This window comes from Schistocerca piceifrons, chromosome 5 (genome assembly GCF_021461385.2).
Source record: "Schistocerca piceifrons isolate TAMUIC-IGC-003096 chromosome 5, iqSchPice1.1, whole genome shotgun sequence".
In the NCBI taxonomy this organism is placed as follows: Eukaryota; Metazoa; Arthropoda; class Insecta; order Orthoptera; family Acrididae; genus Schistocerca; species Schistocerca piceifrons.
In genome coordinates this window covers 110,289,704-110,315,873 of record NC_060142.1, presented here as the reverse complement: position 1 = coordinate 110,315,873, position 26,170 = coordinate 110,289,704, and positions in this window count along the sequence as shown.

Sequence of the window (26,170 nt, the reverse complement as noted above, 5' to 3'; positions counted from 1 at the left end):
AAATATAGCTTCATGATTGGTAAAGGTACTTCAATTCTTTGGTTATTTTAACTCCTCCCTTATCTGTGGCTCGGAACACTATTTGGTGCGTCATAACTCGTAGGGAACTTTGTATCCTGGGAAATCAATAGAGCCTACACCACGGTCGTTTATGCTCCATTTTAAGAGAGAAATTCTGGACTTTATCAAAACTGATATAAAGCCTGGACGCTGATTTCTATGCTGCAGAGTGAGTACGTCATAGCACCCAAGACGGCTTCCCCACGGCGTACGATTGCGTCTCTGACTATTTCAAGAATTTTCAGAGTCAACCATCGCTCGAATTCTTCAGCGCCACAGAAATTTTATTCCAGATGCTGACTTCGACATCGAGACAGAGTATGATTATGACCTGTACCTTCCAATCATTTTGTTTTATAGACTTGAGAATTAAATTAGGAATTAAATGTATACCAACGAGTGTGGGAGACATTCGTGTTCCAAAAGTTTCAATTCACGTAACTAGATATTATTAAGTCACAATAATTTAACTTCAAATTGCATGGGGAGGCAAATTAAAAACAAAAAAAAATTAAATATTTTATTCGCTGGTGGTAGTAGAATTCAGATAGTAGTGACTTTAAATCAGTTATTAATAACACAGGGGACGTGCCAGTCCAGCAATAGACTGACATGTATCGAAAGAAGAGCAGCGAATTTTGCTACAGTTTCATATAGTAAGCGCGAAGTTATCATAGAGATCCTTGTCCAACTCCCATGGTAGACACTGTAAGAGTTGCATTCTGCATCACGTTGTGGTTTACTGTTACAATTCTGAGAGACAACGTTCCTATAACAGTCACCCGATATATTGACTCCTCCTACGTATATCTGAAAGAAAAAAAAACGAAAGTAGAATTAGAGAGACCTGCGCTCATACGCAGGCTCAACAGCAATCGTCCTTTCCATGCACCATTGACGACTAGAACAGGAAGGTGGGGGTTGTGTCAGTGGTACGAAAAGCAACCTCCGCCACATTCCATAAGGTATCTCACTGGATAAAATGGCAGATTGTTTCACCCGCTGGAGGACAACATAAACGACAATTACATAGACTTCGAATAACACCCTATTGCATACAAAGTATTTTAAGAAAAGTATCCCCGATTTCCAATGTACACTACTGGCCATTAAAATTGCTACACCAAGAAGAAATGCAGATGATAAACGGGTATTCATTGGACAAATATATTATACTGGAACTGACATGTGATTACATTTTCACGCAATTTGGGTGCATAGATCCTGAGAAATCAGGACCCAGAACGACCACCTCTGGCCGTAATAACGGCCTTGATACGCCTGGGCATTGAGTCAAACAGAGTGTGGATGGCGTGTACAGGTACAGCTGCCCATGCAGCTTCAACACGATACCACAGTTCAACAAGAGTAGTGACTGGTGTATTGTGACGAGCCAGTTACTCGGCCACCATTGACCAGACGTTTTCAGTTGGTGAGAGATCTGGAGAGTGTGCTGGCCAGGGCAGCAGTCGAACATTTTCTGTATCCAGAAAGGCCTGTACAGGACCTGCAACACGCGGTCGTGCATTATCCTACTGAAAAGTAGGGTTTCGCAGGGAACGAATGAAGGGTAGAGCCACGGATCGTAACACATCTGAAATGTAACGGCCACTGTTCAAAGTGCCGTCAATGCGAACAAGAGGTGACCGAGACGTGTAACCAATGGCACCCCATATCATCACGCCGGGTCCTCCGCCAGTATGGCGATGACGAATACACGCTTCCAATGTGCTTTCACCGCGATGTCGCCAACCACTGATGCGACCATCATGATGCTGTAAACAGAACCTGGATTCATCCGAAAAAATGTCGTTTTGCCATTCGTGCACCCAGGTTCGTCGCTGAGTACACCATCGCAGGCGCTCCTGTTTGTGATGCAGCGTCAGGGGTAACCGCAGCCATGGTCTCCGACCTGATAGTCCATTCTGCTGCAGCCGTCGTCGAACTGTTCGTGCAGATGGTTGTTGTCCTGCATACGTCCCCATGTGTTGACTCAGGGATCGAGAGGTGGCTGCACGATCCGTTACAGCCATGCGGATAACATGCCTGTCACCTCGACTGCTAGTGATACGAGGCCGTTGGGATCCAGCACGGCGTTCCGTATTACCCTCCTGAACCCACCGATTCCATATTCTGCTAACATTCATTGGATCTCGACCAACGCGAGCAGCAATGTCGCGATACGATAAACCGCAATCGCGATAGGCTACAATCCGTGCTTTATCGAAGTCGGAAACGTGATGGTACGCATTTCTCCTCCTTACACTAGGCATTACAACAACGTTTCACCAGGCAACGCCGGTCAACGGCTGTTTGTGTATGAGAAATTGGTTGGAAACTTTCCTCATGTCGGCACGTTGTAGGTGTCGCCACCGGTGCCAACCTTGTGTGAATGCTATGAAATCTAATAATTTGTATATCACAGCATCTTCTTCCTGTCGGTTAAATTTCGCGTCTGTAGCACGTTATCTTCGTGGTGTAGCAATTTTAATGGCCAGTACTGTAGATGTTGCTGGTCAAACCTAGATACAAAATTTGTTGACTCTATAGCAGATGTCAGTGCAGTTACCATTAATCCTTACACATGCTTCAGGCCTGGGATTTGGCAACATGCCTAGGACACACACCCCTGTAATGCTTGCATTTTGTCTCCCGGATGGGAACGGGACCCAAACGATGTCTCGTTAAACTTTTGTGTTAGATTCTGTCCTACGACCCGTATAAAGGGACTTGGTGCGCCGTCGTTCACAAACCATATGCGGTATCTTTTTAAATAGTACGATTAATTTCTTACACAGAAATCGGTAATGAACAGCACTTGATAATTTTTCGGGTAAAGTTTATGATCTTCCGAGTCATTCATGGCTATTCCTGCCCACACATTGATACTAAAGCGAATTTTATACCTTCCTTTCGTGACTGCTCCAAAATTTACATCTGATCGTTGCAGCCTGTTTATCCCCATTAGAGCAAGAATAGGGGAAAATAATGCAGTTTCAAGCTAGGCGATAACCACTTTACTAACAATGGTAAGTGCATGTAAATGGCACAATAAAAGGTGTCCGATGGGTTTGTCGTTCCATTTCGTCACATATGGGATTTGTCTGGGGCACTTCATGCAGGCTTCCCTGTCTTTTCATTACTGCAAACGCCACCGAACTAGCAATCGTAGTGACAAAATTGTGTGGTGAAGTTAAACGTTGCAGTTTCTGTTGGTAGCGCCGAGCGCCGATTACGTCAGCATAACTCTCACACGTCTGCGTCCATCGCAAAGACAGTCTTGTCACTTTGGTTTTTGTTCATCAGATTCAGCAACTGTTTTTGAAGAAATCCGATGTGAAGAAATAGCACTCAATTTATAACGCAACTGGTGTGCTATTTCTTCACATCACATATCTTCTTATTCCATTCACACCACGACGCCGCCCCCAGTGCAATCGGACTCCTTCGTTTGTGCCATCTATACTTGCTTCACACAAGGAGAAAGACTGGACGTAACGAAAGCTCAAAAAGTAGTAACACTCTTTCAGACAGCGAAAATAAAATTATGTTCTACTACAATTTCAAAAGAACAGTTTCAAATATTTACCGAAAATACCGAAAAAAATATAATGTAAATTAAAAATCTGGCACTCCATATTGCCATTTCGATACTGATGTATTGATGTATCTGTGGGAATGTATCGCTAGTACACAGGGTGAGTCACCTAACATTACCGCTGGATATATTTCGTAAACCACATCAAATACTGACGAATCGATTCCACAGACCGAACGTGAGGAGAGAGGCTAGTGTAATTGGTTAATAAAAACCATACAAAAATGCACGGAAGTATGGTTTTTAACACAAACCTACGTTTTTTTAAATGGAACCCCGTTAGTTTTGTTAGCACATCTGAACATATAAACAAATACGTAATCAGTGCCGTTTGTTGCATTGTAAAATGTTAATTACATCCGGAGATATTGTAACCTAAAGTTGGCGCTTGAGTACCACTCCTCTGCTGTCCGATCGTGTGTATCGGAGAGCACCGAATTACGTAGGGATCCAAAGGGAACGGTGATGGACCTTAGGTACAGAAGAGACTGGAACAGCACATTACGTCCACATGCTAACACCTTTTTATTGGTCTTTTTCACTGACGCACATGTACATTACCATGAGGGGTGAGGTACACGTACACACGTGGTTTCAATTTTCAATTACGGAGTGGAATAGAGTGTGTCCAGACATGTCAGGCCAATAGATGTTCAATGTGGTGGCCATCATTTGCTGCACACAACTGCAGTCTCTGGCGTAATGAATGTCGTACACGCCGCAGTACATCTGGCGTAATGTCGCCGAAGGCTGCCAGAATACGTTGTTTCATATCCTCTGGGGTTGTAGGCACATCACGGTACACATTCTCCTTTAACGTACCCCACAGAAAGAAGTCCAGAGGTGTAAGATCAGGAGAACGGGCTGGCCAATTTATGCGTCCTCCACGTCCTATGAAACGCCCGTCGAACATCCTGTCAAGGGTCAGCCTAGTGTTAATTGCGGAATGTGTAGGTGCACCATCATGCTGATACCACACACGTCGACGCGTTCCCAGTGGGACATTTTCGAGCAACGTTGGCAGATCATTCTGTAGAAACGCGATATTTGTTGCAGCTGTTTGGGCCCCTGCAATGAAGTGAGGACCAATGAGGTGGTCGCTAATGATTCCGCACCATACATTTACAGTCCACGGTCGCTGTCGCTCTACCTGTCTGAGCCAGCGAGGATTGTCCAAGGACCAGTAATGCATGTTCCGTAGATTCACTGCCCCGTGGTTTGTGAAACCCGCTTCACCGGTAAACAGGTAGAACTGCAACGCATTCTCTGTTAATGTCCATTGACAGAACTGCACTCGATGATTAAAGTCATCACCATGTAATTGCTGATGTAGCGACACATGAAACGGGTGAAAGCGGTGACGATGCAGTATGCGCATGACACTACTTTGACTCAGTCCACCGGCTCTCGCAATGTCCCGTGTACTCATGGGTGGGTTCATGGCAACAGCAGCTAACACACCAACTGCACGCGCTTCTCCTGTGACGGGCCTGTTACGGACCCGTTTGCGTGCTACGACCATACCTGTTGCATACAGTTGGCGGTAGATGTTTTGCAATGTGCGGCACGTTGGATGCTCTCTGTCCGGGTACCGTTCTGCATACACCCTGCAGGCTTCAGCTGCATTTCGTCGACACTCGCCATAGATGAGTGTCATCTCCGCCTTTTCAGAGTTCGAATACACCATGGTCACAGTTCCTACAACACTACACTATCACAGACGTCTGGTAACACGGTGTACTACAGTTGGTCTGCGTGTGGAGACGAATGCAGAATAACAATAGCAGCAAGCGCTACATGCGGACACTGCGACAGCTAGACCAAACCACAACAGTGCACTACAGCCACACTCGTAAACACGGTCGTCATCGTAAACATGTCCCTGCAGATGCTGCTCGCCGACCGTGGCCCGTGTTTGTTACAACACGCAACTGAACGTCGGAGGTTTCAAGTGTCAACTTTAGGTTACAATATCTCCGGATGTAATTAACATTTTACAATGCAACAAACGGCACTGATTACGTATTTGTTTATATGTTCAGATGTGCTAACAAAACTAGCGGGGTTCCATTTAAAAAAACGTAGGTTTGTGTTAAAAACCGTACTTCCGTGAATTTTTTTATGGTTTGTATTAACCAGTTACACTAGCCGCTCTCCTCAGGTTCGGTCTGTGGAATCGGTTCGTCAGTATTTGATGTGGTTTACGAAATATATCCAGCGGTAACGTTAGGTGACTCACCCTGTATATTGAAATCTGCGAAATAATACCGATATATCAGTTGATTAACACCTTTGGCTAAACCATATCAGAAATAATAGCGCGAAAAGACAGCAATGCATTTCAATATCTCCGCCATTTACACTCAGCAGTATCACTAATCTTGTTCTAATACCAGCACGATCTGAAAACAACACGTATGGAGTGGCTGATGTAGAGGGCAGTATTAAGTGATATGCTACGATTGACAACGGTCTCGCAGAATACTAAGTACAGATAAAAACGTAACCCGTAAGAAATGAGCAATGAATTCCAATAGGATGACGGCCTACGTCACTGAATATCCGTAGTTCTCGATGCAACTAATATGACCCACTTATCCAAAAATATCTCCTTCCGGTCATACGAGGGACATTCAATAATTAAAGAGAAAAACTGATGTAGAAGTGAAACAGACTGTAGGAGGAGTTTAGTACTGTTTCGACCTTATCTTGGCGTCATTGGGATGACCTGTGAACAGCTGATGGATAAAAATTATATTGTTTATAACGTCAATATTTCATTTAACGATCGCGTGTCCATCTGAAATTTCCACGTTGTTGAGCAACGTCCAGTGATCCGATTTGTGCTTTCTGAACGTGAGAAACTGGCTAAAAGCTGTTAGCAAATGATTTTACAATATGGTGAAAGTTGTATCAGTAGCGGAAATTTTGATAAGTGGACAGAACAGTTCACAGACTGTCGAATCTCGGTTGAAGTGGCAACTTCTTCACTTGATACCCCGCGTTGGTGACAGTATTCGTCTAAAAGACTGACGTGTTATATTGGAACATATAGCAAAAACAGTCGCAGTAAATGTTGTCATAGTTCATAACGTCATCAGTAACGAGCTCAACTACAGCGAAACAAATGGTATGTGGGTCATAAAAGAGGTAACGCAACAGCAGAAAGAAACAAAACTCAAAGTATGTACAGTCTCGAAAGAAATCACGAAAAGTAAGGCGGCCCTTTTCTGAACATTTTGACATGTGAAGAAACTGGGTTCACAATTTTGAACCAGAGTTCAAAAATGGTTCAAATGGCTCTGAGCACTATGGGACTTAACATCTGCTGTCATCAGTCCCCTAGAACTTAGAACTACTTAAACCTAACTAACCTAAGGACATCACACACATCCATGCCCGAGGCAGGATTCGAAGCTGCGACCGTAGGAGTCGCGCGGTTCCGGACTGAAGCACCTAGAACCCCTCGGCCACGACGGCCGGCTTGAACCAGAGTCCAAGAGACAAAGCATGGAATGGAGGAGGGCAAATAGTTATTGGGAAAGTGGTTCAAAAAACAAGACAAAGACTTCTCTGCAACAGGTATTAAAAAGAAGAAAAAAAAACAGTTTATCGTAGGGACAAGTACATTAATATTGTTGGGGATTATGTTGAGAAGTACTAAAAGTAAAATTTTGAGAACATAGACAGTTTCTTTTACATCAGTTTCCCTCTTTCTTTATTGAATGTCCCTTGTACGTTTATATAACTTTTTTCTAGCTTTGCTCAGTACTACGGCATCTGTTGTCAGAATGTGAGACTCCTTGTTTAAACACACTTACTCCACGATGTTGCGTTTTTCTCGACCATTGCGGTTTCTTTTTTATCTAGCACGTCTGTACTTTCCTTTTTTTTTGTTCGAAGCCGCGGATCTCTTTCTCGGTCGTTTCTGGTTTCTTTCTCCTAATATGTCCGTAGAAAGCTGTACTACTTTCTTTTTTAGCGGTCCTGGTCGTTTCACTGTTTTTTTGTGTAATGGAGATATTATCTGTTCTAGAACCTACGTTACAGATTTTCTTTTTTACTTATTTAAATGCGTGGTGTCTGTTCCTTAGAAAGGACTGACAGCACACAGATCCCGTAGCTGTGAAACACTATATGTGACACAGCTTCCGTAGCTGTGAAACACTATACGTAAATAGAAGGGGGATCACTGCTGACACTTGCAGCGTGACATTAAGCGGAATCAGCGACGACAAGCGAAAACATGTACCGAACCAGGGTTCGAATCCGGGATCTTCTGCTTGCTAGGCCGGTGTGGCAACCATTGCGCCATCTGGGACACAGCGTTACGTTAACTCACGGCCGATCTACATTCCTACATAGTGTTTCATAGCTGCGGGACTTGCATCGTGTCCATTGTTTCGAAGGAACAGACATCGCGCATTCAAATAATTGATAAGCCTAGCTGGGCAATGCATCCACCTTCTTCAGTTCGAATGCACAAATACGTCCGACCTGCTGTAGGAATCTCGAAGGGGGCAGTGTGGATCGGCCATGAGGCGTATCGAGATAGTCCGTGCAGTTCCGATAACACTGTGTTCCTGATGGCGCGGTAGTTACCATACTTGCCTCGTACGCAAGAGACTGCAGGTTCGAATACCGGTCCGGTACACATTTTTGCTCCTCGCCGCTGATTCAGCTTAATGTCCCGCTGTAGCTGATAGCAGTGATCCCCCATCAATTTACATATACTTTCTTATTTAGGCCTGACAGTCACTTCGTAGGTACTGCCTTGAGAGTACAAGTACATCCCGCTGGAACAGTGCAACTGCAAGAAATAAACATGTTTTTCCCAACTATTACTCTACGGTTTCCAGAACAGCACACACGTATGCAGCCAACTGTGATATTCTCGGGTTTATGTTTTTTGTTGACGTTTGGAGCTATAACTTCGTTAATGTTGAAACGTCTCCTTTGAAAAATTACGAATGACAGTGCTGGTAAACTTCGACGTTATATGATTTTCAAACAGTTGAGCAAAACTCAAAGTACTCAAACAGTTTTCTCTTTACTTATTCTGATCATCACTAAACTGACACACAATATTTTTAGCGCAACGCAATATGACTTTCAAAAATCCCTACAAAAGAATGGCCCTGACTAACAATAACCTATGCCTTTCATGAATCACTTACCTCACAAAAATCTTCGTTACTCGAACTACTGCAATACAGCGAGCGCTAATACTGCCAGCTACATAAAAGATTCTAACTACTGAAGGCACCAACTACTAATAGGCATAGTTAGCAAATGAGAGATTTTGATAGAGAACAAACGATATATTTAACTTAATAATGTTCATAAGTCATCATATATATGACATCCGTCTTTACAAATTTCCTTTTTCTGGCGGACACACGTTCAAATCGTCCGCTTATAGTAACCTCACAAAACTCTGGCATTTCTCTCTCCACATCTACCACTGCTGGCGGCTCACCTCCAACTGCCCAACGCTACGCGCTGTTCACATCCAACTGCCCAACATTACACTAGTGAATATTTCAACAATGACTCCAACCAGCAACACACTGCACACAGCGCAGTCAGTGATTTTCATACAGAGCGCTACGTGGCTTTACCAACATAAAAACCTAAACAGCCTACTTACAATGTACTCGAACTGCTACTTTTCTTTGTTCTTCGCGTATTTAACCGTCATGATCCAAAGCGGACCTTTGGTAGCTATCTTTCTTTCAGTTTCATACGCAGCTAAAGAAACCAACATATGCTTGGCATTATCAATAAAAAGAAAGCAAGGAGGAGTATTCAAGAAAATTATACAGAATGACTGCTTTCTCAGCCATGCTGTATGAGTATCAACGAAAGGAGACGTGCCTTATATGCTCATAAGTGAAAACAGATTTTTAGAGCATAGGTATACCAAGGAAGACAGAATGCAGAACACTGCATATAGGGGGACTGTCCCAAGTACGCTGTTGAAAACCTGTCAGTATACGAAAACCCCAGATTATACTAAAACGAATAATATTTCACACAACAGACTGTGCTCATTGGGTGAGTGCTTAAACTGAGAAGACTTATTGTGAAGTTCGCTGAAATTTTAAATGATCTGGTATTTCGAAGAGACTTACGTCGTCAAACCTGCTCTCAATATCGTTTGTACCGATCTTACTTCTATTTCGCAGTGAGTCAGAGATCGATGAAACTAATTGGTCGCGGTTATCGTGCATTTTACAGTTCGTGTAGCATATATGCAACTGGATTCGTGCTCATGCAATGAAACCAATTCTGTGCTAGTACCGAGTGAGAGGTGAAAGTTGAGAACTAAGCTCGATAATACATGAAGAAAGGTGTAGGCCTGGCTTTAACAAAGATAGAGACGAATATAATAATCATTATACTGTCCCTCCTCTTATTTCAGTGTGTCGCGAAAGCTAAAATAAGGTTAAAAAACACTTCGTTGATTTTATAAGCGCCAAGTTGGTAAAAAATCCAACCATGTGTGACGTGTATGGTCTTGTGACAGCCAGAGCGAGAGCACCAGCAGCAGCGAGTACTGTTTGTGTAAAGCGTTTATTTTGCATTTTGTTTACGACCTTCCACTAAGGAAGGGATTCTGTTTGTGTTTATCTGCTCTGCATAGTAACTAACAGTTCTTGATAAAACTTTACGTAGTTTTCGTGTTAGATTTCTTAGTATTTTCTTGATCGTTTAGAACAGAAAGCGCCCTAAAACTGTCTTTTGTTTGTTTCGCGGCCGTTAGCCACTAGTCACTTGAATCAGCAGTTGTCTTGTGACAGCCAGAGCGAGAGCACCAGCAGCAGCGAGTACTGTTTGTATAAAGCGTCTTTGTACTTATTTGCTGCGCTTAGCTTTTAAATAGTTTTTCTGGGAAAACCTAGCGTAGTTTTCGCGTCTCGTATTTCAGTGAGTGTTTCTTGATTATCAGAGTAGCTCATCAGAAGATTATCTTGGGAATTTGTCACCGTATAGAGTAGGGTAAACAGTCATGTGTAGGGACTGTGGTTGTTGTGAGCGGACGCAAGGAGAATTGGCCACTCTTCGGGGGCAGGTGGAGGCTTTGTCTGTTAGGCTCATCGAGCTCGAGGCGCAGGCGTCGGCTCGTAGTGGCGTTGGGGCAACTGTGGTGAGACCTATGCCTACTTCGGTGGCCTTGGAATCGCATGGAACCCCTGATGTCGCTGCGTCTTCCGGCAGTGAGCATCTTACCGGTCAGCCATCACTCCAGGGTGAATGGCGGACAGTAGTGGGCTCGCGCGTGCCTGGCCGAAAGGCGAAGGTGGGATCTGGCCGCGTGGCAGCTGCCTTACCCCTTTCCAACAGGTACGGGGTGCTTCCTAGTGGTGATGACATCGTTTCTGAGCCACCACAGGATGCCTCGCCTGTTGGGCCAGTGGCCGATTCTCCGGCAAGGTCCCGACAGTCGCAGAGGGCGGGCCTATTAGTTATAGGGAGCTCCAACGTTAGGCGGGTTATGGAGCCCCTCAGGAAAATAGCGGGTAGGTCGGGGAAGAATGCCAGTGTGCACTCGGTGTGCTTGCCGGGGGGTCTCGTCCGTAATGTGGAGGAGGCCCTTCCGGCAGCTATTGAACGCACTGGGTGTGACCGGCTGCAGATAGTAGCACATGTCGGAACGAATGACGCCTGCCGCTTGGGTTCTGAGGCCATCCTTGGTTCCTTCCGGCGGCTGGCTGATTTGGTGAAGACAACCAGCATCGCACGCGGAGTGCAAGCTGAGCTTAATATCTGCAGCATAGTGCCCAGAGTCGATCGCGGTCCTCTGGTTTGGAGCCGTGTGGAGGGTCTAAACCAGAGGCTCAGACGACTCTGCGACTATAATGGTTGCAAATTCATCGACCTCCGTTATTGGGTGGAGAACTGTAGGGCCCCCCTAGACAGGTCAGGCGTGCACTACACACCGGAAGCAGCTACTAGGGTAGCAGAGTACGTGTGGCGTGCACACGGGGGTTTTTTAGGTTAGAGGGACCCCCCCTTGGGCGAAACGATAAAATACCTGACGGCTTACCAGAGAGGACATTATCATCGTTGATAAAGAACGTCCGTCCTCAGAGACCAAAAACAGGAAAAGTTAACGTAATATTGGTAAACTGCAGGAGTATCCAGGGCAAGGTTCCTGAATTAGTATCTCTTATTGAAGGAAATAGTGCGCATATAGTATTAGGAACGGAAAGTTGGTTAAAACCTGAAGTGAACAGTAACGAAATCCTAGACACAGAATGGAATATATACCGCAAGGATAGGATAAACGCCAATGGTGGAGGAGTATTTATAGCAGTAAAGAATTCAATAATATCCAGTGAAGTTATTAGCGAATGCGAATGTGAAATAATCTGGGTTAAGCTAAGTATCAAAGGTGGGTCAGATATGATAGTCGGATGCTTCTATAGACCACCTGCATCAGCAACTGTAGTAGTTGAGCGCCTCAGAGAGAACCTGCAGAACGTCGTGAAGAAGTTTCGTGATCATACTATTGTAATAGGGGGAGACTTCAATCTACCAGGTATAGAATGGGATAGTCACACAATCAGAACTGGAGCCAGGGACAGAGACTCTTGTGACATTATCCTGACTGCCTTGTCCGAGAATTACTTCGAGCAGATAGTTAGAGAACCAACTCGTGAAGCTAACGTTTTAGACCTCATAGCAACAAATAGACCGGAACTTTTCGACTCCGTGAATGTAGAAGAGGGTATCAGTGATCATAAGTCAGTGGTTGCATCAATGACTACAAGTGTAATAAGAAATGCCAAGAAAGGAAGGAAAATATATTTGCTTAACAAGAGTGATAGGGCACAAATCGCAGAATATCTGAGTGACCACCATCAAACGTTCATTTCTGAGGAAGAGGATGTGGAACAAAAATGGAAAAAATTCAGAATCATCGTCCAGTACGCCTTAGATAAGTTCGTACCGACTAAGTTCCAAAGCGAGGGGAAAGATCCACCGTGGTATAACAATCATGTACGCAAGGTACTACGGAAACAAAGAAAGCTTCATCATAGGTTTAAGAGTAGTCGAATCATAGCTGATAAGGAAAAGCTGAACGAAGCGAAAAAGAGCGTAAAGAGAGCAATGAGAGAAGCATTCAACGAATTCGAACATAAAACATTGGCAAACAATCTAAACAAGAACCCTAAAAAGTTTTGGTCATATGTAAAATCGGTAAGCGGATCTAAATCCTCTATTCTGTCACTCGTTGACCACGATGGCACGGAAACAGAGGACGACCGAAGAAAGGCAGAAATACTGAATTCAGTGTTCCGAAACTGTTTCACTGCGGAAAATCGTAACACGGTCCCTGACTTCAGCCGTCGCACGGACGCCAAAATGGAAAATATTGAAATAAACGATATCGGAATTGAAAAACAACTGCTATCACTTAGTAGCGGAAAAGCATCCGGACCAGACGAGATACCCTTAAGATTCTACAGTGATTACGCTAAAGAACTTGCCCCCTTTCTATCAGCAATTTATCGTAGATCGCTGGAAGAACGTAAAGTACCTAGCGACTGGAAGAAAGCGCAGGTCGTTCCCATTTTCAAGAAGGGTCATAAATCAGATGCGAATAATTATAGGCCTATTTCGCTTACGTCAATCTGTTGTAGAATAATGGAACATGTTTTGTGTTCTCGTATTATGACGTTCTTAGATAATACAAATCTCCTTCATCATAACCAACATGGATTCCGCAAACAGAGATCATGTGAAACTCAGCTCGCCCTATTTGCCCAAGAAATTCACAGTGCCGTAGACACTGGCGAGCAGATTGATGCCGTATTCCTGGACTTCAGGAAGGCATTTGATACGGTTCCGCACTTACGTTTAGTGAAAAAAATACGAGCTTACGGAATATCGGTCCAGGTTTGTGATTGGATTCAGGATTTCCTAGAAGAAAGAACACAACATGTCATTCTTAACGGTTCAAAATCTGCAGATGTAGAGGTAATTTCGGGAGTACCGCAAGGAAGCGTGATAGGACCTTTATTGTTTACAATATACATAAATGACTTAGTTGACAACATCGGTAGCTCCGTGAGGCTATTTGCAGATGACACGGTTGTCTACAAGAAAGTAGCAACATCAGAAGACTCGTACGTACTCCAGGAAGACCTGCAGAGGATTAATGCATGGTGCGACAGCTGGCAGCTTTCCCTAAACGTAGATAAATGTAATATAATGCGCATACATAGGGGCAGAAATCCATTCCAGTACGATTATGCCATAGGTGGTAAATCATTGGAAGCGGTAACGACCGTAAAATACTTAGGAGTTACTATCCGGAGCGATCTGAAGTGGAATGATCACATAAAACAAATAGTGGGAAAAGCAGGCGCCAGGTTGAGATTCATAGGAAGAATTCTAAGAAAATGTGACTCATCGACGAAAGAAGTAGCTTACAAAACGCTTGTTCGTCCGATTCTTGAGTATTGCTCATCAGTATGGGACCCTTACCAGGTTGGATTAATAGAAGAGATAGACATGATCCAGCGAAAAGCAGCGCGATTCGTCATGGGGACATTTAGTCAGCGCGAGAGCGTTACGGAGATGCTGAACAAGCTCCAGTGGCGGACACTTCAAGAAAGGCGTTACGCAATACGGAGAGATTTATTATCGAAATTACGAGAGAGCACATTCCGGGAAGAGATGGGCAACATATTACTACCGCCCACATATATCTCGCGTAATGATCACAACGAAAAGATCCGAGAAATTAGAGCAAATACGGAGACTTACAAGCAGTCGTTCTTCCCACGCACAATTCGTGAATGGAACAGGGAAGGGGGGATCAGATAGTGGTACAATAAGTACCCTCCGCCACACACCGTAAGGTGGCTCGCGGAGTATAGATGTAGATGTAGATGTAGTAGATGGTAGCTGTGGGTCGAGGTTGATGATGTGGGAAGGGGTGCTCACATAGTTCAAATATTCAAGTTACGTTCTCAGCAATGCCTTACTGGGATACATCTTCTGAAAACAAATTTAAATTTTGCTGACAATATTCTCACTAAACAGGTACTACAATACGCGACAGCGAAATGAATAGTCAGCCGGCCGCTGTGGCCGAGGAGTTCTACGCGCTTCAGTCTGGACCGCGCTGCTGCTACGGTCACAGGCTCGAACCCTGCCTCGGGCATGGATGTGTGTGATGTCCTTAGGTTAGTTAAGTTTAAGTAGTTCTAAGGCTAGGGGACTGATGACCTCAGATGTTAAGTCCCACAGTGCTCAGAGCTATTTGAAATGAATTGTCGTATGAACAGCAGAGCGTGTCGTTCCACTGAATGGCGATGTACGAGAGTTGCCCAGAAAGTAATGTACCGCATGTTCTTTTCTTCAACAGTTGTTTATTGAACATAATGATAATTACACACACGAAAGAATGGTGTTTTATCCACACATCCCATTTTTCCACGTAACCTCCATCCTGTTCTATGGTCTTCCTCCAGCGCGAAACAAGGGCGCCTATGCCCTGTCGGTACCAATCCTTGCCCTGGTGTCGGAGCCAGTGCTACACTGCGTGGACTTTCTTTGCTGATTGACAAATGCAGCGCCAACTGTAGAGTCGTAATGCGTCTGTCCTCGCGAATGACAGCATGAGCTCGCTGCAACATGTCAGGTGTGACAGCCGTGGATGGTCTCCCCGACCGCTGCAAATCGTGGAGCTCCGCCGAACAGCTACCTGATGTCCTCACCCTTCGTGTCCAGTGACTGACTGCACTTCCGTCGACAGCAGATGCTCCATTGACTTTGCACAGGAGTTTGTGAATATTCTCCACAGTTTCTTTTCCTGCAGTGAGAAATTCAATAGGGGCACGTTTCTTGTAACGTACATCACCTACAGACACCATTTTGAAACTCTCCTGCAGCTGCGCTATCTGTCGGAAGTAACGGAAACCTGGCGTGCTCATTTAGGAGACTTCAAATAATACATACGTAACGTTTCGCATTCGTAGCATCGTTTTCGGCTGAGAAAAAAAAATTCGGTGCATTACTTACTGGGCAATCCTCGTATTTAGTACATCTTATCTATTAGAATCAGCCGCCGCGAAGGCTGACTGCCATGCGCAAGGCTGTGGTTTGATTCCCGGCATTGCCAGGTAATTTTCCTTGTTGAAAGAAGTGGAACACGGCGCATCCAGTCTCGTAATGTCAAATGAGGAGCTACTTGCCCGGTAAGTAGGGGTTTCAGGTCACAGGTCCCAACTGAAAACAACCGGGAGAGCGGTGTTCTGACTTCACACCTCTCAATGCTGCAGCCAGTGACGCCACTGGGAGTGGATGACACGGCGGTCGATCGATTACGATGGGTCTGCCAGGGCCTGTGCACGAAATTACGTTAACTGTTAGAATTATTAATATACTAAGTAACCCAATCAAACCACAGATCAATGTTAAACCTGAAAGTGACTACGGTCTGAAGTGCACCCTTCTCTATTCAGATCAGCGAGTCACGTGATCGCGCTTGTCGTTCGAGATTCGAAACTGTAGTTTTCTGTCTCCCAAGAAAGGTGGTATTAACTATTCCAGGGGTGGGCAATTGTTTTGGCTGGGGGGCCACATTATAGACACAGAGGTTAGCGGAGGGCCGCACCTTATAAACCTTTCACTTGAAATGCCGTATATATACTGACGGCATATATATATATATATATATATATATATATATATATTAACGCTTTCACTGCTACACCCGAAATTGCAACTCTGTGTGTGATATGTGATTAGAAATAAAGAAAACTTGCAGTTTCATTAAAAATTATATATATATATATATATATATATATATATATATATATATATATATACTCCTGGAAATGGAAAAAAGAACACATTGACACCGGTGTGTCAGACCCACCATACTTGCTCCGGACACTGCGAGAGGGCTGTACAAGCAATGATCACACGCACGGCACAGCGGACACACCAGGAACCGCGGTGTTGGCCGTCGAATGGCGCTAGCTGCGCAGCATTTGTGCACCGCCGCCGTCAGTGTCAGCCAGTTTGCCGTGGCATACGGAGCTCCATCGCAGTCTTTAACACTGGTAGCATGCCGCGACAGCGTGGACGTGAACCGTATGTGCAGTTGACGGACTTTGAGCGAGGGCGTATAGTGGGCATGCGGGAGGCCGGGTGGACGTACCGCCGAATTGCTCAACACGTGGGGCGTGAGGTCTCCACAGTACATCGATGTTGTCGCCAGTGGTCGGCGGAAGGTGCACGTGCCCGTCGACCTGGGACCGGACCGCAGCGACGCACGGATGCACGCCAAGACCGTAGGATCCTACGCAGTGCCGTAGGGGACCGTACCGCCACTTCCCAGCAAATTAGGGACACTGTTGCTCCTGGGGTATCGGCGAGGACCATTCGCAACCGTCTCCATGAAGCTGGGCTACGGTCCCGCACACCGTTAGGCCGTCTTCCGCTCACGCCCCAACATCGTGCAGCCCGCCTCCAGTGGTGTCGCGACAGGCGTGAATGGAGGGACGAATGGAGACGTGTCGTCTTCAGCGATGAGAGTCGCTTCTGCCTTGGTGCCAATGATGGTCGTATGCGTGTTTGGCGCCGTGCAGGTGAGCGCCACAATCAGGACTGCATATGACCGAGGCACACAGAGCCAACACCCGGCATCATGGTGTGGGGAGCGATCTCCTACACTGGGCGTACACCACTGGTGATCGTCGAGGGGACACTGAATAGTTCACGGTACATCCAAACCGTCATCGAACCCATCGTTCTACCATTCCTAGACCGGCAAGGGAACTTGCTGTTCCAACAGGACAATGCACGTCCGCATGTATCCCGTGCCACCCAACGTGCTCTAGAAGGTGTAGGTCAACTACCCTGGCCAGCAAGATCTCCGGATCTGTCCCCCATTGAGCATGTTTGGGACTGGATGAAGCGTCGTCTCACGCGGTCTGCACGTCCAGCACAAACGCTGGTCCAACTGAGGCGCCAGGTGGAAATGGCATGGCCAGCCGTTCCACAGGACTACATCCAGCATCTCTACGATCGTCTCCATGGGAGAATAGCAGCCTGCATTGCTGCGAAAGGTGGATATACACTGTACTAGTGCCGACATTGTGCATGCTCTGTTGCCTGTGTCTATGTACCTGTGGTTCTGTCAGTGTGATCATGTGATGTATCTGACCCCAGGAATGTGTCAATAAAGTTTCCCCTTCCTGGGACAATGAATTCACGGTGTTCTTATTTCAATTTCCAGGAGTGTATATATATATATATATATATATATATATATATATAATATATAATAATAATAATATATAATAATTTTTAATGAAAATGCAAGTATATATATATATATATATATATTAATGCAAGTATATATATATATATATATATATATACTTGCATTTTCATTAAAAATTATTTTTAATGAAAATGCAAGTTTTCTTTATTTCTAATCACATATCACACACAGAGTTGCAATTTCGGGTGTAGCAGTGAAAGCGTTAAAATGCATTGATTAGTTAATATAAATGAAAGAGTCAGAAGCAGAGGGGTATAAGTATACTTCTTATAATTTTGATAAGACTAAAGTCACTTGTACCTCTTTCCTTCTGACATCCTCAAATAAGATAGTTGTGTTCAATTTCATTTATTTTGCTAATTTAATATCATCTCCAAGTACATTAAATTTTAAAACAAGTTTAATGGGACAAATGCATCCTATCACAATTTTGCACAATTTTTTTGAAATCAGGAGTCCGACTGCTAGTTGATATTCTCATCACAGCCTGCAAATTTCTGTCTGTTAAACAGCTTCGGTATTTGCTCTTGTTGATTTTCAAGCAAGAAAAACTTTGTTTACAAATATACGTCGATCCAAATATGGAGAACATTTTGCCTGCAAATTTCTTGACACATGGAAACTTTTCAGCTGACAAGGATTTATAAAAGACAACTACAGTTACAGCACTAAACATTTCTTTCACTGCGTGACCTGCCTGCGTGTCAATCAGTTCAAGTTGCAGCTCCTGTGGTGCAGTGTCAATATCATTAAATTGAGGCTCAATTTTCTTAAAATCCTGAAATCTTGTAGTAAACTCAGCCTCTACACTCTGCAGATAATCCCTAATCTTAGCTGAAACACTTCCCGGTACTTTCTGTTTCCCTAGTAAAGGGAAATGACAAAATTTGCCTTCATTTGCTTGCCTTGCAAACTGACCTAGTTTTGTTTTAAATGCTTTGACATGTGTCCACATTTCATGAGCAAACAACCCCTTTCCGTGCAATGTCACATTCAGCTCATTCAGTTTTTCGAAAATATCAGCTGCAAACATCATCTCATATCTCCACTCCTCACATCCTATTTTGACAACAAAATCATGAGATATCTCCTTAGTGCCCAGAAATAAAATAATTTCATCCTGTAATGCCCAGGCTCTTTTTAATACTTTGCCCAAGCTCAACGACCTCACACTGTTATGGTAAATTACATCTTCATGTTCTGCCCCCACCTCCTCAAGAAGAGATTTGAACTGTCTGTGATGGAGTGCCCTTGCTCTGATTGTTCTCCAAACGCCAACAACAGGATCTACCACATGCTTTAAGTCTAGTGCAATCTTGCAGAGGCTTTCCTGATGTAAAATACAATGAAAATCCAAAATATCACTGTCTGTGTCTTCGGCTTGTAACTTGTTTTTTTAAATGTTTCACCATACCTATATTTTTCCCACAGAAAGCTCTGGCACCATCTGTTGTAATGCTTACCATTTTGTTCCAGGATAAGCCACTTGATTCCACACAATTAACAACACATTCTAACAAGTCCTGACCAGTGGTTCTATCTTTCATGGATACTATACCAAGTAATTCCTCGGTGATGACGAAATATTCATTAATTCCACGGATAGAGGTGAGTACTTGTGCAGTGTCTTCAATATCTGTGCTTTCGTCACAGTCTTTAGCTGGTCTGCAAGTTCGTCACTAATTAAATCAATGCGCCGCGCTATAGTCCTCCTTGACAACGAAGTGCTCTCAAATTTGGTTTTAACCTCAGGACACAATACACTTGCACACTCTACCATGCACTGTTTAATGAACTCGCCATCCGAAAAAGGTTTGTTTCGTTTAGCAAGGTTATAGGCGACCATGAAACTTGCTTCTGTAGCACTATTTTGAAGCGGTGTTTGCTTCGTAAATAACGCTTGTTGCTTCTTCAAGCGTTTCACGAACTCGGCTGCTTTTATTTTTCGTCCTTCATCTGAAAGTTTGCAGCCAAAGTCACTGTGTTTTGTTTCGTCATGTCGTTTCAGATTGTACTCCTTGAATACGGCAACTGTATAATGGCATAGTAAGCATGCGGCTTGATTTCCTGCATCAATAAAGAAATATTTGGTCGTCCAGTCTTCATTAAACAGACGGCCTTTATCACCGACTTTACGCTTCTGCTTAGGAGTCATGATTGCACTGAAGTAAAAAAAAAAAAAAAAAAAAAAAAAAAAAGAATTAGATTACGTTGTACTGCTGCACAGACAAAACACAAGTAAACCACACGAAAAAGAAGAAAATTGCTCTGAACGTCGTACTATTCACTCGGCGCGGGAGAAATACAGCGCTCCCATCAGCCGCCGCGTGGAGCATAAATTTGCGCCAATAGCAGGATGCGCAGTGCTTTTTTCCGTGCCCGTGGTGGCTGATGGTAGTGCTCCCATAATCCACCGCGCCCACATGCAGCTAGGTTGGTTGCGTGATTGTAGAGACATCTGTCGGTAGTACGCACTACCAAGTAGTCGCGCGGGGAAGGGAAATTTTGTTTATCCTATGATTATTGTAAATGTCTTGGCAGGCCACACAAAACCCAACCGCGGGCCACATGTGGCCCGCAGGCCGCTATTTGCCCACCCCTGAACTAGTCAAATATGACGCTCCATTTCCCCCTCCAAGCTATCTTTCTATCTTCACTTTTATCATTATTACGATGTTCTTGGGCTAACGTAGAGTTCAACATGCGAGAGATGCACTTCATCTTTTCTCCGCCGCCTTCTCCATTTAATTAATCACGGATTAGGGCTGGTCATAGCCGCGTTGACAAACAAAGACCTCTGAAGTCAATGGAATCTTGACCTTCCTTGGAGCACGCACAAACAGTACGGAACAATCGCAACAAGTATGAAAGCGAGCGCCGACATCACCCCCAACCCTAGACTGGGGGCAGTCGCTTGCTCTCTGAAACCCACCGAATTCCATCTCCACCTCGAAAGAATGAAATCTTCAGTGCTTACAATGTACATTTTTTTATTCCTTTTATTCGTGATACATCAAAACCTTCCCTCCCCCGCCCCTCTCTCCACCAAATAAACACACATCAAAAAAAAGTTTTGCATCACCCCAGTTCCCAGAACTCCTGAAGATAGACGTTGTCTGTAGGTCAACCATGCCTAGACGGTCACTACCGCGGTTCGATCACGTCCGCATTGTTACTTTGTGCCAGGCAGGGCTCTCAACAAGGGAAGTGTCCAGGCGTCTCGGATTGAACCAAAGCGATGTTGCTCGGACTTGGAGGAGATACAGAGAGACAGGAACTGTCAATGAAATGGCTCTCTCAGGCCGCCCAAGAGCTATTACTGCAGTGGATGACAGCTAAATACGGATTATGGCTCGGAGGAACCCTGACAGCAACGCCACCATGTTGATTAATGTTTTCGTTCAGCCACAGGATGTCGTGTTACGACTCAAATTGCACAACAGGCTACAATATGCGCAACTTCACTCCCGACGCCCATGGCGAGGTCCATCTTTGCAACCGCGGCACCAAGCAGCGCGGTTCAGATAGGCCCAACAACATTCCGAATGGACCGCTCAGGATTAGCATCACGTTCTCTTCACCGATGAGTGTCGCATATGCCTTCAACCAGACAATCATCGGAGACGTGTTTGGAGGCAACCTGGTCAGGATGAACGCCTTAGACACACTGTCCAGCGAGTGCAGCGAGGTGGACGTTCCATACTGTTTTGGGGTGGCATTATGTGGGGCCGACGTACACCGCTGGTGGTCATGGAAGGCGGCGTAATGGCTGTGCGATGCGTGAATGACATCCTCCGACCGATATGCAACCATGTCGGCAGCATATTGACGAGGCATTCGTCTTCGTGGACGACAATTCGAGCCCCCATCGTGCACATCTTGTGAATGACTTCCTTCAGGATAACGCCACCGCTCGGCTAGAGTGGCCAGCATGTTCTCCAGATACGAACCCTATCGAACATGCCTGGGATAGATTGAAAAGGGCTGTTTATGGACGACGTAACCCACCAACCACTCTTAGGGATCTACGCCGAATCGCCGTTGAGGAGTGGGGCAATGTGGACCAACAGTACCTTGATGAACTTGTGGATAGTATGCTACGACGAATACAGGCATGCGCTCAGTGCAAGAGGATGTGCTACTGGGTGTTAGATGTAGCGGTGTGTACAGCAATCTGGACCACCGCGTTTGTAGGTCTCGCTGTATGGTGGTACAACATGCAATGTGTGGTTTTCATGAGTAATTTTCTGTACAGGTTCCGGAATTCTCGGAACCGAAATGATGCAAAACTTTTTTTTGATGTGTGTATCTATGAAGAGACTATTCCAGCCTGCCAGTGTTCACTGTTTACTTCGACTATTTTTTCTGTCGTTCTGTTTCCAACTCATAATCACTCCCTTTGTACTGTTAAGTCCTCTTTTAGAGCACCTCATTTTCAAGAATTTTCTACCTCTTTCGCTCCCCTTTTACTTATTTGCTCCATTATTTCCTTTCATTCTACATAATGTTTATCCCGTGTCCTGTTTTCACTGATCTGTACTTTCATTACATGACACTCTGATCGTTACCTTCTGTAAGGTTTGTCTCAGCAGTCTATTTTCCTTTTAAAAATCATTAGATGTCGTTTATTTTTCCGTCTCAAATGGTTGGTTCAAATGGCTCTGAGCACTATGGGACTTAACTGCTGTGGTCATCAGTCCTCTAGAACTTAGAACTACTTAAACCTAACTAACCTAAGGACATCACACACATCCATGCCCGAGGCAGGATTCGAACCTGCGACGTAGCGGTCGTGCGGTTCCAGACTGTAGCGCATAGAACCGCTCGGCCACTCCGGCCGGCTTTTCCGTCTCAGTTGCACATTTTTTGCACTACGACTAATTTCGTTCACGTTTTATCGTGGTCGGATCTAAAATCAAAGCGAAACAAAATATTTACTTTCTACTATTTTACAAAATTACAAAATCATTTTAAACAACTGTAGTTGTTTAAGCAGCTAGTCTTGTCTGTACCAGAACTGTTAGAATACTGTGAACAGATAACTGCTGGTGGAAGGTGCATGATAAGTGGGGCGGGGGGGGATGGGGGACTGGGAAACTGCGACGATGGAGGTGGTATAGGGGAAGAGGGGAGAAGGGGAAAAAGGTGGAGCAACAGGGAGAGAAGGTAGGGTGCGAAAGTGACAGGGATAGCATTTACATTCGGTGAAGTAAAAAGAGAATGTCATACCCTAAATATTGAACAAAGTACAAATTGTTGTAAAAATATTTTGAGTGTACAACAAAGGCAGCATTAAACTTTAAAGGGCATAAAATACTCTAATTACGAGGGTCGTTCGGGAAAGTAACGCCTCCTATTTTTATTCATGGAAACTACACGAGATAAATAGATCACAACAGTACAGCTAAATAGAGCAATATTTCAGCTACAGACCGTCATTTTTCCACATAGTCACCAGCATTCGTTATGCATTTTTGCCAACGATGAACCAGAGCCTGCATGCCGCGCTTGTAAAAATCGGAGCCAGCTGAGGCTAACCACTTACAAATTCGATAACAGCATCCGAGTCTTGAAAGTGTTCGCCAACGTAGCCCATCTTTCAGTGGCCCAAAGAGATGGAAGTCGGGACTAACGGTGGATGTAGCAAAACAAACGAACCGAATTTTTCAGTGACTTGCGTGGTCGCAAAACTGGTGTGGGGCCTTGCGTTAGCATGTTGCACGTGAAAATTGGTCTTTTTCTCTTGCCTTACCCTGGAAATTGGAGCTTTCAGCTTAGTCAGTGTCGTTTTGTAGTGTGCTGAACCGACAGTTTTTCTAGACTCCAGGACATCCAAACGAACCACACCCTAGCTGTCCCAGAAGACTGTGCATATCACTTTGCCTGCAGACGGTTGTCTCTAGAATTACTTCTTTGACGGAGAATTCGCATGTCGCCATTCCATGGAATGTCTTTTGGATTGCGGCTCGTAGGGGTGACACCACGTCTCATGTCCGGTGACGATGCTATTCAGAAAATTGTCACCTCCCGCTTCATATTGGTCCAGCAGGTCCCGACAAATTTCCATTCGATGAGTTTTTTTGGTCTTCTGTAGGCATCCGCTGGACCCATCTCACACAGACTTTGTGATAACCAAGATGTTCCAGCATTGTTTCCAAGGCATCACAGGCGACATTCAGCTTTGCACACAATTCTCTGGTCGTTATAAGCACGGATGAGTTGATCAAGACGCTCTTCATTGCGAGGGATGACAGCTATGCACGGTCGACCGCGCCGTGGCTTGTCATGCGCACCCCTTTCACCACCTTGAAAAAGCTGTACCCAACGCCTCACACTGCTCACGTCTGTTGTGTCGCCTCCATACACCTTTAGCGAGCGTCGACGGATTTGAATCGGCGCAATTTCTTCAGCAGTGAGGAATTCAGTAACACACATTGCTGTTTTATGCGCACTCCATTTTGGTACACTCCTTTCTGGGGAGCAACTACCGCAGAACAACGGAACAATCTGTAAATGAAAGAGGAAGGTTCAAGCATTACCACTGACCAACTACATGTGGCGCGGACATCCAAAGTCACTGCCACGAAAAAAAGGAGGCATTACTTTCGAAACGGCCCTCGTATAAAAGGAAAATAATGTGAAGGAACAAAAATTAAATTAAATCTCTTAAAATTACAAAATAGTGGAAGGAGGAGCTTACGGACCCTCAACATCGAGTTGTCAGAGCTATAAAACACTTGACGTATAAAACTATAAAAAATATTAAACAATAAGATTATAAAAGTGGAACTATGTAAAGCAACTAAAATTAAAGGGAAAGGGATGTGACAGTCATAGTTAATTGCGTTTACTTCTGTTTGGTGTCGCTGTACGGTGCGCAGTTTTAGCAGTGTGTACAGAATCTGGTCTGCACGCCGGCGTGGGTCTAGGACCGTGTATAAGCCGATTTGCAACCATTTTCTCCCTTCGTGGTGAGTGGAGCTGTTGTTCACACGGACGTTGGGTCGAGGTAGCCGACTGGAAGAAGCCTACGAAATTTCTAAAACACGTTCACTTCGAAACGTCGTTCTGATAATTTAATATACTGGCAGGCTCTTGTAAACAGTGTGTAAAAATCTCTACTTTTTCCAGCACCGTCAGAAGGTTTCTCTTTGGTTCGTTGTATAGCATTTCCAAATGCGAGTAAATGGTTCCAAAAGAGTACTTTAATATCAGGAGATGTACGCCGAACGCTGGTTTATGTTTCTTGATTTGTCTGAAGGGCTTCCGATGTAAATCTTCTCGTAATTTATCCTTTAACATAGCTCCATCTACATAAATCTTCAGCAAGTGTAGCATCATACAAAGAAAATCAATATTGTACAACAAAGTAGTAAAAAACGTGTTGGAGTAACTCTCCTGTCTTATCAAGCTAGAGATCGGGCATACATTTCTAATGCACTGCATCTTACGGAAGTACCTATACGTCACAGTTCCATCATGTCCATTGTGAACTGAACCATTCATGTATGATACAGAAAAATCACAGTGTGTACTTCATGTATTTCGCAATATCTTTTTATACTAAAAATTAGCAAAAGAAGCATCCTCACATTAGTTCAATACAAAGAAATGAGCAATATCAATATTTTCTGTGATATTTCATCTGACTTGTATCTTTGACTCTATGTATTAACCTAAAAAGCAATCCAGGGATAGGGTGTCCGCGCATACATATGATTCATCACCCTTGCATCTAGATAATTAAAGTCCCTGCTTTAACTTCATCGCCCGTTAATTGAGATTTAATTATTTTACTTGTAATTAATATGGAAGAAAATTTCGGGTTGTGAATTATTTTTTTATATTAAAATGAAAAGCAATGGCGGCAACGTTAAAAGAATCTGGAGCCTCTTTCATTGAATGACTGACCTAATTATGACAGTTAACGCAATTTCTTCTGAAAGTAGCAACGACCTACAGTTTTGGCTTGGAGAGCAAATCTTTTAGTAAAATTTGTTACTGACCCTGAATTTAAATATGTTTCCTTGTGGAAATTAGTATTAAACTGATTATCAGACTTATTAAAATGATTGATGGTTCTATAGTATTGCACAAACAAAAGACACACGCAAATTGTAATAACGAAAAGAAATGCTTCCGTATTTAAGGAAAGACACAAAATTACGAATCTGTAAAGGAAGGTCAGGTTGTAAGTGAAA